Source organism: Rattus norvegicus, chromosome 13, assembly GCF_021556685.1.
Source record: "Rattus norvegicus strain SHRSP/BbbUtx chromosome 13, alternate assembly SHRSP_T2T, whole genome shotgun sequence".
In the NCBI taxonomy this organism is placed as follows: Eukaryota; Metazoa; Chordata; class Mammalia; order Rodentia; family Muridae; genus Rattus; species Rattus norvegicus.
The window spans coordinates 662,495-673,897 of record NC_141546.1 but is presented as its reverse complement, the minus strand read 5'-3'; positions in this window follow the sequence as shown (position 1 = coordinate 673,897).

The window sequence follows — 11,403 nt, the reverse complement described above, 5'->3', positions numbered from 1 at the left end:
CTTGAAATAAGAGATTGCTGAGGTGATCCAGGACGACAATCCCTCCGTCAAAGACAGGTCCAGTCGGGTAGAATTTACTTGAATGATGGTCGCTCTCAGCTCCCGAAGTGTCTGTTCAAACTCCGAGGTCCAATTCTGTAACAGATGCTGTGAAAGACTCTTAGACAGATTAGCAGCTCGGGTAAATTTGTCATATTATATGGAGGTGACACAAAGGCCTGGGAGTTTTTGCTCACAGCCAAGCTGTGCCAGTTGCCATAGAATGTCTAATTGCTCTCGGACCAGATCTATACGTTGGTTGACAAGCATAAGGCCTCCCTATATCTGAGTATTGGCTGAGGCCTGTCGGACCCGAGCCACAGAGACGGTGGCCGATAAATCATTGATAGTTTGGGTTGTCTGTACTGAATTTGACAAGGCCAATGCCGAGGCAGTAACCGAGGCAGCGACTGCTGTTGTAGCAATAATGTCAGCAATAATTGCAGAAGTACCAAAATCTCTTTTTCCTCTAAATAAGGTCATGGTCCCCGGGGCATCAACAGGGATCGGGATAAAGCGAGGCATGCGGGTAACTACTGCGATATTTTATATGAGTAGCTGTCCAGACAGAGGCAGCAGGTTTGATGTTCCCCATCCAGGAAAATGACAACCGTCCCTTTTCGCCCTTTCCTAAAAGTAGCATCGCCATGGGCGTAAGATCAGTGCAGCTACCATTAACGCAATGTAAGGCCACCACCATAGAGAACTGTGGCGTTAGCCACAATGTCCTCCTTACCAGTTCCCCATGTGGCCTCCCTTAACCAAGCAGAAGATTGATTATATAACATAATGCAAGGGAGATAAAAAGATGTTTTGTTGAATATGCCAAAACAAAAGCTGCCCTTAAGGGGAATAGTCCTATTTTCTTTTAGTCGTTCAACCTGTGGATCCTTAGGTAAATAGGCCAACCCTAAATCCCTGTTAGTGGTACATCACCGGCATCGGGAGTGGAAACTTTGACATTATTCCCCATCGTAGCTCGCCCTGCACTGTTGCTGGCATCCATGGAAGAAGAGTGAGGATGTCCAGGAGTCCCAGTCCCTTCTTTATCACTTGCTGTGATGCTCCGAGTAAGTCGTCCTGGGATCCATATGGGAATTTCATTGTCCTGTGGAAAAACACAGACAGTTCCCCTGGATCTTATTAAAACAGGATCCGGGCCTTTCCATTCATTTGTCAATACATCCTTCCATTTGACTAATTCTTTTGTCCTCTTGGGCTCTGAGCAATGTAGCTCAGCCGCTGTTTGTCCAGCTTCACCAAGATTTAAAAATGATTTGAGCGTCCGATGAGCGCGCTCTATGATTCCCTGTCCTTAGGGTTGTAGGACAGGCCCGTCAGGTGGGTAACCTGCATCTGAGCACAAAACTGATGGAATTTTTGAGATGTGTAGGCGAGGCCATTGTCAGTTTTTACACATTTTGGCTTTCCCCAAGCACTCCATGCTTCAAGGCAGTGCTGAATGACATGTGTTGTTTTTGCTCCTGTAAGTGGGGTGGCATGTAGAATGCCAGAACATGTGTCTATAGATACATGCACATACTGTAATTTTCCAAAAGTCGAATTATGAGTAACATCCATTTGCCAGATTTGCAATGGCTGTATTCCTCTCGGGTGGACCCCGATGTGAGGAACTGGGAATAACTGGCAGCACTGTTGGCATTGGGTGACTATATCACGTGCCTCTTTTCTAGTTATAGAGAAGCGGCGGCGTAAAGTTTCTGAGGTAACATGGAAATTGCCATGAAAGGCATTAGCGGCCTCTAAAGGAGAGGCCAGGGCCACAGCTATCATTTTTGTGGCTTTGTCAGCCAAATCATTCTCTGAACTCATTGGGCCAGGGAGTCCAGAATGGGCCTATATATGAGTAATGTATACAGGGAATGTTCTATTTAATAGGATAATTTGGATTTTTCGGAAAACATCTGCCACCTTACTAGTGGTTTCAATTATACCGGCCGTTTCACGAATACTAACAGAACTAGCTTGGCCTCCTCCTCTGAGTCTAAGGTTTTATTTTCAGAGCTTTCAGAACTGTCGAGGTTCAGCACTTCTAGCTCTTTCACAGGGTATAGGATGGCTCCCCCTCCTGGTTTATGTGTAGAGGAGGAAGTGCTGGAATCTGAAAATTTCAACGCTCCCTTGTCTGCGGACTTACCGGGAGGGCACTTTTTCTTTCTTAGGACGTCCTTTTTCTTGCGCGCGCCCAACCTCTCACTACGTTCGGTTTCTGACAGACTTTCCCGGACTACCTCGAGAGTGGCCTGTCCTTCTACTACTGCTGCCTTACGCGTTTCATCCTTTAAACAATTCTTAACCAGCTTCCATATAGCTTTTGTCCCTAGGCGCAGATCCTCTTCCGCCAATTTTCTGTCAAGATCTTTTCCAAGTTTGTTCCATGAGGAAATTGTAAAGGAGCCTGAACAGGCAAACCAAGGCGCCACCCTCTCCACCTCCTTCACAAAGTTTTTACGTGTTCTTCCTCCAAGTTTGATGTCCCTCTGCTTTAACACTGTTTCCAAGGCCGTGACCACAGACTGTGAGGATCCCATGATGTGCCAGGAACGCCAGCGGCTTATCTACGTCCGTCTGACAAGGCGTGAGGTGAAAGGGTAGAGACAGACACGCTGCTCTCTTATGTACGGGAGTCTTACACGTGCCTCCCCGGATGGTGCCGCTTATCTACGTCGGCCTTATCGCGTCCTTGTTCCTCAACAGTCAAAATCAAAGGTAAAAGGGAGCTGCGCGAAGCTAACTTTTATACGAGAGACTGAGACGCGCCTTCAGCTGCTGTGATCGTCCTTTTAACAGCGAAAACGGTGAAAACAGAACATAAAGAGTAGGGTGGCTCCCAGGACAAATACTATAGCCTCAACAAATCCTTCCCAAGGCGGTGACAACCCCAGACCAAAGTCCAAGAGAGGGCTGCCTCTCCGAACGTATCTACCTGCAGTTCTGAATCCTCCTTGTCGCCAAGGGATCTCCGAAGGTGCTGACGATGGCGAGGTCTTTCCCAGGTTTTTGGCACCAGATGTCCCACGCTACGTCTCGCCAGCAGGAACGATGCGTGGCACACACAGGATCCTACTGCAGAAAAGCTTTAATGCGTCTTGAGAGGGAGAGCATAAGCTTACAATGCGGAGAGGGAGAGTGAGGAATAACCGTCCCTTATATAGGAAACTATCCTCGCCTAGGACGTGTCACTCTCTGACTGGTCGCTGCCAATTATGCCAGATGACGTACCAAAACGTACATGTCCCTTTGAGTAGGGAAGTTACCAGGCGCCTGCGTATTGCCCTTTTTACTAGGTGCGTTCTGCCAGATGCCGGTGCCATCTTGTAATGGAGTTTGTGAGGACAGCTCCTCACATATGTGAGGACAGCTCCTCGGACAGCTCCTCACATCTCTGTGAGGACAGCTCCTCAGACAGCTCTGTGAGGACAGATGCTTCAATCATTCTTAGAAGGGGGAACAAAATACTCCTGGGAGGAAATACTGGGAGAAATAGTGGAACAGGGACTGAAGGAAATGTCATCCTGAAACTGCCCCACTAGGGGATCCATCCCATATGCAGCCTGCAAACCCATTCACTAGTGCTTATACAAAGAAATACTTACTAATAGAATCTTATTTGGACATCACCTGAGAATCTCTGAAGGAGCCTTACTGATACAGATGAGGATGCTTGCATTTAACCATTGGACTGAGCACGCAGACTGAAGAAAGCTGAAGGAAGTGAAGGGATTTTCAACCTCATAGAAAGAACAACAATATCAAACAACCAGACTTCTCTCCAGATCTCCTGGTCTAAACATTCAACCCAAGGGTACACATGGATGGCTCCAGTGGCATACGTAGCAGAGAATGGTATTGTCTAGCATCAATAGGAGAAACAACCCTTGTTCCTTTGAAGGCTTGTTTTATCAGTGTAGTGGAAAGCCAGGATGTTGAGGTGGGAGAGTGTATGTGTGTGTGTGGGGGGGGGTGTGTGGGGGGAGGATATCTTCACAGAAGCGGGAAGGAGGGAGGGGTTATCGAAGAGGGGGAAATGGGATAACATCTGAAATGTAAATACGTAGTTTGATGTCAAGGTGATAAATGATTGGACAGTAGAGAGTGGGACTGGGACAAACTTTTTGTAAGGTTGAGAGAGGAGGATGGAGGAGATCAAGAAGCTCAGGTTCTCTTAATGTGGGCTGCACAGAAATTTTAGGTTAATTCCTGATATCACAGATCAGAAATACTAAACTAGATCATTCACTATTGTTTAGCTTACTTCCTTTTTAAAATTTATTTTAATTTTCATAATGGGTGTGATTTTGAGTCTTATTATATTATGCCTCTGAAAGAGAATACAAAACACAAGATTTTTTGGTTATAGACTAAAGAGCATGGTATTTTGGGAGAATTCATCTTTGTGTTTTTAAAAATGATGATTAGACTCTGGACACCTTTCCAAGTTATATGGATCAGATTTGATAAAGGGAAACCTCCTTAAATACTAGATTCAAAAGAATCAAACAGGAAACTATCTTGATGATGCTAAAATTTTGTTTTGAGTTTTATATATTCCAGAATGTACAGCTGTGGTGAAGCTCTTCATCAGAATGCTGAATTGGCCTGATTAGATTCCTGATCTCAGGAAGTTTCAGCCACGTCCTGTCAAGACAGACAACAGAGGTCACAACAATCATTGGGTGGCCTTCATAAGGCCATTCATCTTTCCCATGTTTTCCACCCCTTACACTCGCAAGTATATCTCAATGCCCATATACAGCTTGAAGAAGTCTTTTAAGAGCCATTTAACCAATTCCCTGGATTTGGGGGCATTGAAGGTGGTTATTCTAAGGGGTTGTTTGTTTGTTTTGTTTCGCTTTGTTTTTTTAATGAGGAATTTTAAAATGGTCATAATTTAACACGGAGGAATTAGCTCAATTGATTTGTATAGCCATGATCTCATTTGGTAACAAAGCTAGTGTCATATCTTTATTTTGGTATAGAACTTATTTGTTACATTTTTTTTTTAAAGTAGAAGGCTTAGACCCAATCCTATAACTACAATTATACACAGCTTTTAGATGATTAGCAATACAAGTTAAGAGCCAGATAACAAACTCATGGTTCTGAGTAATTAAAACGGTGTTTTTGAGATGATTATATTAGAAATTGCTAGGAGTAGTCAAGGCCTAACAGTTTGGAAATGCTTTGCATAGATAGATGGTATTCAAAGGCATCAGAAGTCCACAGAATATGATGTTTATGGATATTTCTTTATTAAGGATCATTTGACTTTAGACCTGTCTGCTCCTGGCAGCACCCCTTGGATTGTAAAAAGAAACTGAGCATCAGTGGAGTAGCTACTAGGCGAGAATTGCCTCAATTCATCTATAGACAAATACTGTCCAAAAAGGGACACATTATGCATAATAGTTGACTGATAACCTTTACAGTGCCAGCATCATCAGCCCTTCCAAATTCTGCATTACAAAGGTCTGTCAGATGATCCTGGGCCAGAAGGTGGAAGATTGATGCCTCAATGTTTTGAGGGACTGTCCACGTGATCAGCAGTCTCTAGAGATTGGCTAAGTTTTAGAAGCTATGTTTTGTGCTTCTTATAATTTCAGGTAATATTAGTCATTCTCAGGTTTCTGTCAGAGTTGAACTAATTTATTGACTTTGAGAAAACAGTCATTTAGATGCTTTTCAATGGTAATAGTTGTGTACGGCTTTCATTTGAGAGAAAGAAAATTAATTAAACAGAAAGGATGAAGTGTAGGCTGATGTCAAGGCGATAAATCATTGGACAGTAGAGAGTGGGGTGGGGACAAAGTTTTTTTAAGGCAGAGAGAAGAGGAAGGAAGAGATCAAGGTTGAGTCTACAGAGGAGGATGGTTCAGATTTACGTGAACTAGATTGATTTTATCATGTCAAGGTGGATGGTTTATATCTATATCAATTGTCAGTGAATTTATTGTGTGGATGAATTGTGAATTGAGAATTTAACATATAAATCTAATTGCTAAATTATAAGTCATTGGAACTTTGATTTTACTGTGCCAAAGAGGACGTGTGTGGAAAAAAAAAATGACTGAGAGAGAGTTGGAATGTGCAGATTTCGTTGAGAACTCACATGGCTTGCAGAATGAGATTTGAGTATGCAAGGCATGGTGACTACCACCTAGGGGACTGTGTGAAGATGGCAGCTAAAAGGGAGACACCCTGGAGAGAATGGCTTGTAGACCAGGTGGGGTGGCAGAGTAGCAGCTGAAGTGAGCACATTACACTCGCGGGAACTGCAAAGGATCCTCATTAATTTTTACTGCAACGTAAACACATAAAAATCTAATAAAAATATACATAACAAAATTATTCATTCAATTTGCCATTATAATACTGTTTATATAGAGTTAGACGTTGCAAACAAACATCTTTTTATTTTTCATCCAACAAAGGATAATACTGAAAAAAAATATGAGCTTATATTTTAACACCTTTCTTTAAGGTGAGGTAACCATTGTGCAATGGTAACTTCTGGACTATAATAATTTACTCTTAATATACCCCTGAGCTAGGTGATCACTAGTTGCAAGCAGCAAGTCCCTGACTGTGATAGCCATAGATTTTTCCATGTACCTTGAATTTTTAGTTTATTGAGAACTCTCTATATCATCTTCTATATAGCAGCTTTAGTTGTTTACACTTTACACGAGCATGGATAAAAAGTTCTCTTCCATCTACATCCTCTTGGCATTTACTATTTTTGTTCTTGATGACAGCCATTCAGACTGGAGTGAGACAGAATCACAATGCATATTTGATTCACAGTTCTTGATTGGCAGGCAAAGATGATGGTTTTATTGTCACATGTTTATTCAATTTCAGAGAAATGTCTTTTCATTTGACAAGATATTGATTGGGTTTTTCAAGCTTCTGTGTGGTCAAACTATACAATAAGTGGATATTCAGAAATCAGCCAATTACAGGAATATTTGCACAGTAATACTGATTATAGCACTATTCACAATAGGCAAATTATAGAACCAATCTCATTATCTAAAAGTGAAGATGTGATAAAAATGTGATATTTATGAGTAGTAGAATTTTTCTGAATCATAAAGATGAATGAAGTGATGTCATTTGCAGGCAAAAAGTGACTAACCTGGAGACAATCATGTCAAATCAATTAAGTACAACTCAAAAGACAAATGAGTGTCTCTCATATCTGACTACACACATATAAAGCCACACATGTATAAATGACATAAAACTAAATTAAAGTTGTATAGAGAAGCATGAGGGTGAGGAGCAAAGAGGAAAACATTGTGTAATAGAGCATGGGAGAAATATACACAACTTAGAAAATATAATGTATGAAAACATAAGATGCAAATTAATTTAATAAATGTTTCTATATATTAATATGTACATTTTAGTGTAGTATCTTAGATGAGTTTAATTTCCTTTATAAATTGAAACTTTACTCTGTGAATATATTGTCATTCTGTACTCAGAATTGATAAACAAGATGATGTCAAGAATAATACAAAACTGTAAAATCTATACTATAGACTCAAATTTTGAAATAAATTATACTCTCTCTCCCTCTCTCTCTCTCTCTCTCTCTCTCTCTCTGTATATATATATATATATATATATATATATATATATATATACCCACACACACACACACACACACACACACACACACACGCACACATCATTGTCTACGAAAAGACAGGCAATACTGTACGGTTTGAGTATCAATTGCTAGGCAAGGGAAAAGCATTTTCTCACTCATGCCATATGACCAGAATTCAATATTTGTAAGTAGCCAGAGTTGTTGGAACACATCTGTTATCCTAATGTTCCCACAGATGTGGGTATGGAGACATAAGAGTTAGCCAGAGCCTCATGAACTGGTAACTTGGAATAAGCAGTGCAATGGCAAAAGCAGTAAGAAAGCCTCTGCTTCAGAAAAGATAGATAGATAGATAGATAGATAGATAGATAGATAGATAGATAGATAGATAGATAGATGGATGGATAGATAGATAGATAGATAGACAGACAGACAGATGGGGTGGAGGGGGATAAGGGAGACCACCTTCCCAAATGTTGTTTTATGCTCTCCACAGGCATAAACTATGCAATCATGCTCTCTTACACACTTACAAATGATGAGCTAGTGACTGCTGGCAGTTTGGGAATGCTTTGAAGCCTTTAGAAAACAGATCCTTGGTGGAAAAAGTGCCTTTAAGGAATTATAATCTGATCTTATTCCTGTCTATTATCTGTTTCCTGTCTTACAAGAATGTGAAGAGAGAGGTCTTAGCCACATACCTCTACCATCATGCAGATAGCTTTTGCCACATCTGGTTCTTTTTGGTGTGGTGATACTCTAAGAAATTCCTCCCTCTTTCACTTTGCTTCTGTAGGCATTTTGTCACCAGAAAAAAGAAAGCAGGTGACACAAATACTTCTTTTTAAAATTGGTTATTTTAAGTTTATGAAAATGCTCACATGCCACTGCATGTGTATGAAAGATCAGAGAAAAAATTGAAAGAACCGATTTTCACTTTCCATAGTGTGGGTTTCAGGGATGGAACTCACGTTGCAAGCTTGGCATAAACAACTTTTGCTGCTGAGCCTACAAATATTGACTTGCAAAGTAAAGAAATGAACACACACATAGAGATATGTGCATACACAAGCACATAAAATGATACAACCCTCTCCACATACACACACAAACATACACCACACAGACCCTAAGTCACACAGACGCACAGACATAAATACATACAGTCATATCCTTGTAGCCATAAAATATTTTACTAGGCTGTATGAAAAAAAAAGTAAGTATCTTAAACCAATGGGAATCATTAGGTGGCTGTATTCACTGCATTGTTACTGGAGTTGTCTAATGCTTTCCTGATAACAAACATTTTCCTAAATAAAGACCAATGTCACAGTATGAACGAAGGCTAGATGTATTTTCCCCACATTTAAGCATTATTACTAAAATGTAAAGCTGAGTATATTCAAAACTCACATTCTGTTTGTTAGAAATATAACTCTAATAAATCAGAATATAAGACAGGTTTTTGAAGAGCCATCTGAGTCAGAGCAGCTGCCACGATTCCACACCTTCCAGCCTCCTGCAAAACATTCTATTTCAGAAAATTGATAGACATTAATTTCAGCAAATGCCCATTTGAATTCTTTATCTGAAGAGGTAAGTATTCACAAAAGTGACATTTGAGTCAATGTTGACTTTAGGGCATAATAAACTTTGCAGCCACCAGAACATGTGGTTTATGTAAAAAAAAATGCCCATGTGCAAATCTACTAGGTATATTTACCATTTTACAAAACTAATATTGCAACAAAAATAAGGCACAGATGATGCAGAGATAGCTAATCTCCTGAGTGATTGCCACACAACCCTGAGGACTTGAGTTTGAATCTACTACAAACAAAACTTAGGTGCATCAGTCCATGTCCCTAACCCAGCACCAGGAGTATGGACATCCAGCATAGCCAAATCATTGAGCTCCAGATTTGTTTATGGAACCAGTGTAAAAAAAAATCAAATGGAGAAAGGTTGTATGAAGAAGGTACTAATGTTCATGTTTGTCCCCTTGTGGTAAAACAGGAATATAAAACTTCATGTACCTGTACCTTCATGGAAAAGTATATACCCTACATATGTATCTCACCACCTTCACAGAATTACATACATGTATTTCTATATGTGTCACATTAATTTGAATAACATATTAAAGCCATACACTATATTAAATTTTAATAGATATAGTAGATTCAAAGTATAATGCCTTAGGAGTTCACAAAAGAGAAGAATAAGGACAATAAAGATCTAATTGGACAGATATTCTGAAGGATATTACTGAGAGTGAGCTCTGAGGATGTGATAAAAATCAGCACTTAAATCAGAAACAATGACTAAAGGCAAATCCAGATTTGCAGCAATTAAATTGTATTTAATTAGTTTATCTCGTCTTCCAATCCCCTTGGTCAGTGGAGGGCAGCAGTGGGGCATTCTTACTTATGATGGTACAATGGTTGCTTTTTTACACCAAATATGAAGAGACATGTGACAAAAAGAGGTGTGCCCTATGTACTGGTTGAGGACTTGCTGCTTTGGCTAGAGATTATTTAAATTTGTTTGTGCTTCAGTTTTATCCCAGTAGTTATTTTGCAATTCACTGTGCTAAGGACAGACTATTTAATCAGAGCTAGCACGAGATTATTTCTTTTGAGGAGGTCCCAATAGGATGCCTGGGATGTAGGTGAATAACTCAAAAGTATTTGCAAGATAATTCCTTCTCATAAAAATCACTCCTGACTGCAAACTAAAGAGAAAAAGGTGAGGAGGCATTTTTCTGAAAAGCTGCTATCTTTATAGATCAGTAAATGCCGATAAGATGACACATATAGATAGCAGCAAGAGAAAATTTGATTTCCTGTCAGTAGACATAAAAATAGGAGCTTCACTTCTGGGTATATGAAATATACAATACTTTATTGCTAGCTAGAGGATCCTACTGTATAGATGAGAGTGCCAGTATTTATTGCTATTAGGCAACTAATATAAAGGGTAAGTACTTAAGGCAATATGCTGAATGGTCTTGTATGATCAGAATACAATGCATATAGTATGTTAGAATATTGTACCTCATCACACAAACATACATAATATCAGAAGACAGTATCTACCTATTCAATATGACTTCAAGCAGAGATCACATTAATAACCATACCAGACTCTCATTGACTTCAGCAAATAGGTACACTCTTGTAATTCCAGAGTGTCCCTAGTACTCCAACAGAGTCAGGCAATAACATTTTAAATAACAGCAGCTTCTATCCTCTTTCTTTAAAACTTGGAAATATGATTATTTACCATGTAATTATGAAATTGTATTCTTGCAACTAAGAATTAGATAAGGCTAGGGTAATTGCACACAATGGCCTGCAATTGCAAAGGGAGTCTGACGTTTAAGTTCCCATAAACCATGTAAGGTTAGATATCATAGCACATGTATAATCCCATATTAACTATAGAAAGATAGGATAGGAAGACTGGCGAATTCCTGCAAGTACACAGATCAGCCGTGCTGGCATAGGCAATGATGATGTAATCTTTCTCATACCTGGTGGAAGATAAGGACTGACATCCATATTATTTTCTGCTCTCCATGAGTTCACACTAAAACACACACAAGAACCAAAAGAAAGAGGAAGAAGGGGGGGAGATCTTTTTAAAAAGTGAGGAGCATCACTAGACCCCACTTTGAAGAATCAGAAAAGAAAGGACATGCTGTAATAAAAAAATTCTGAGCA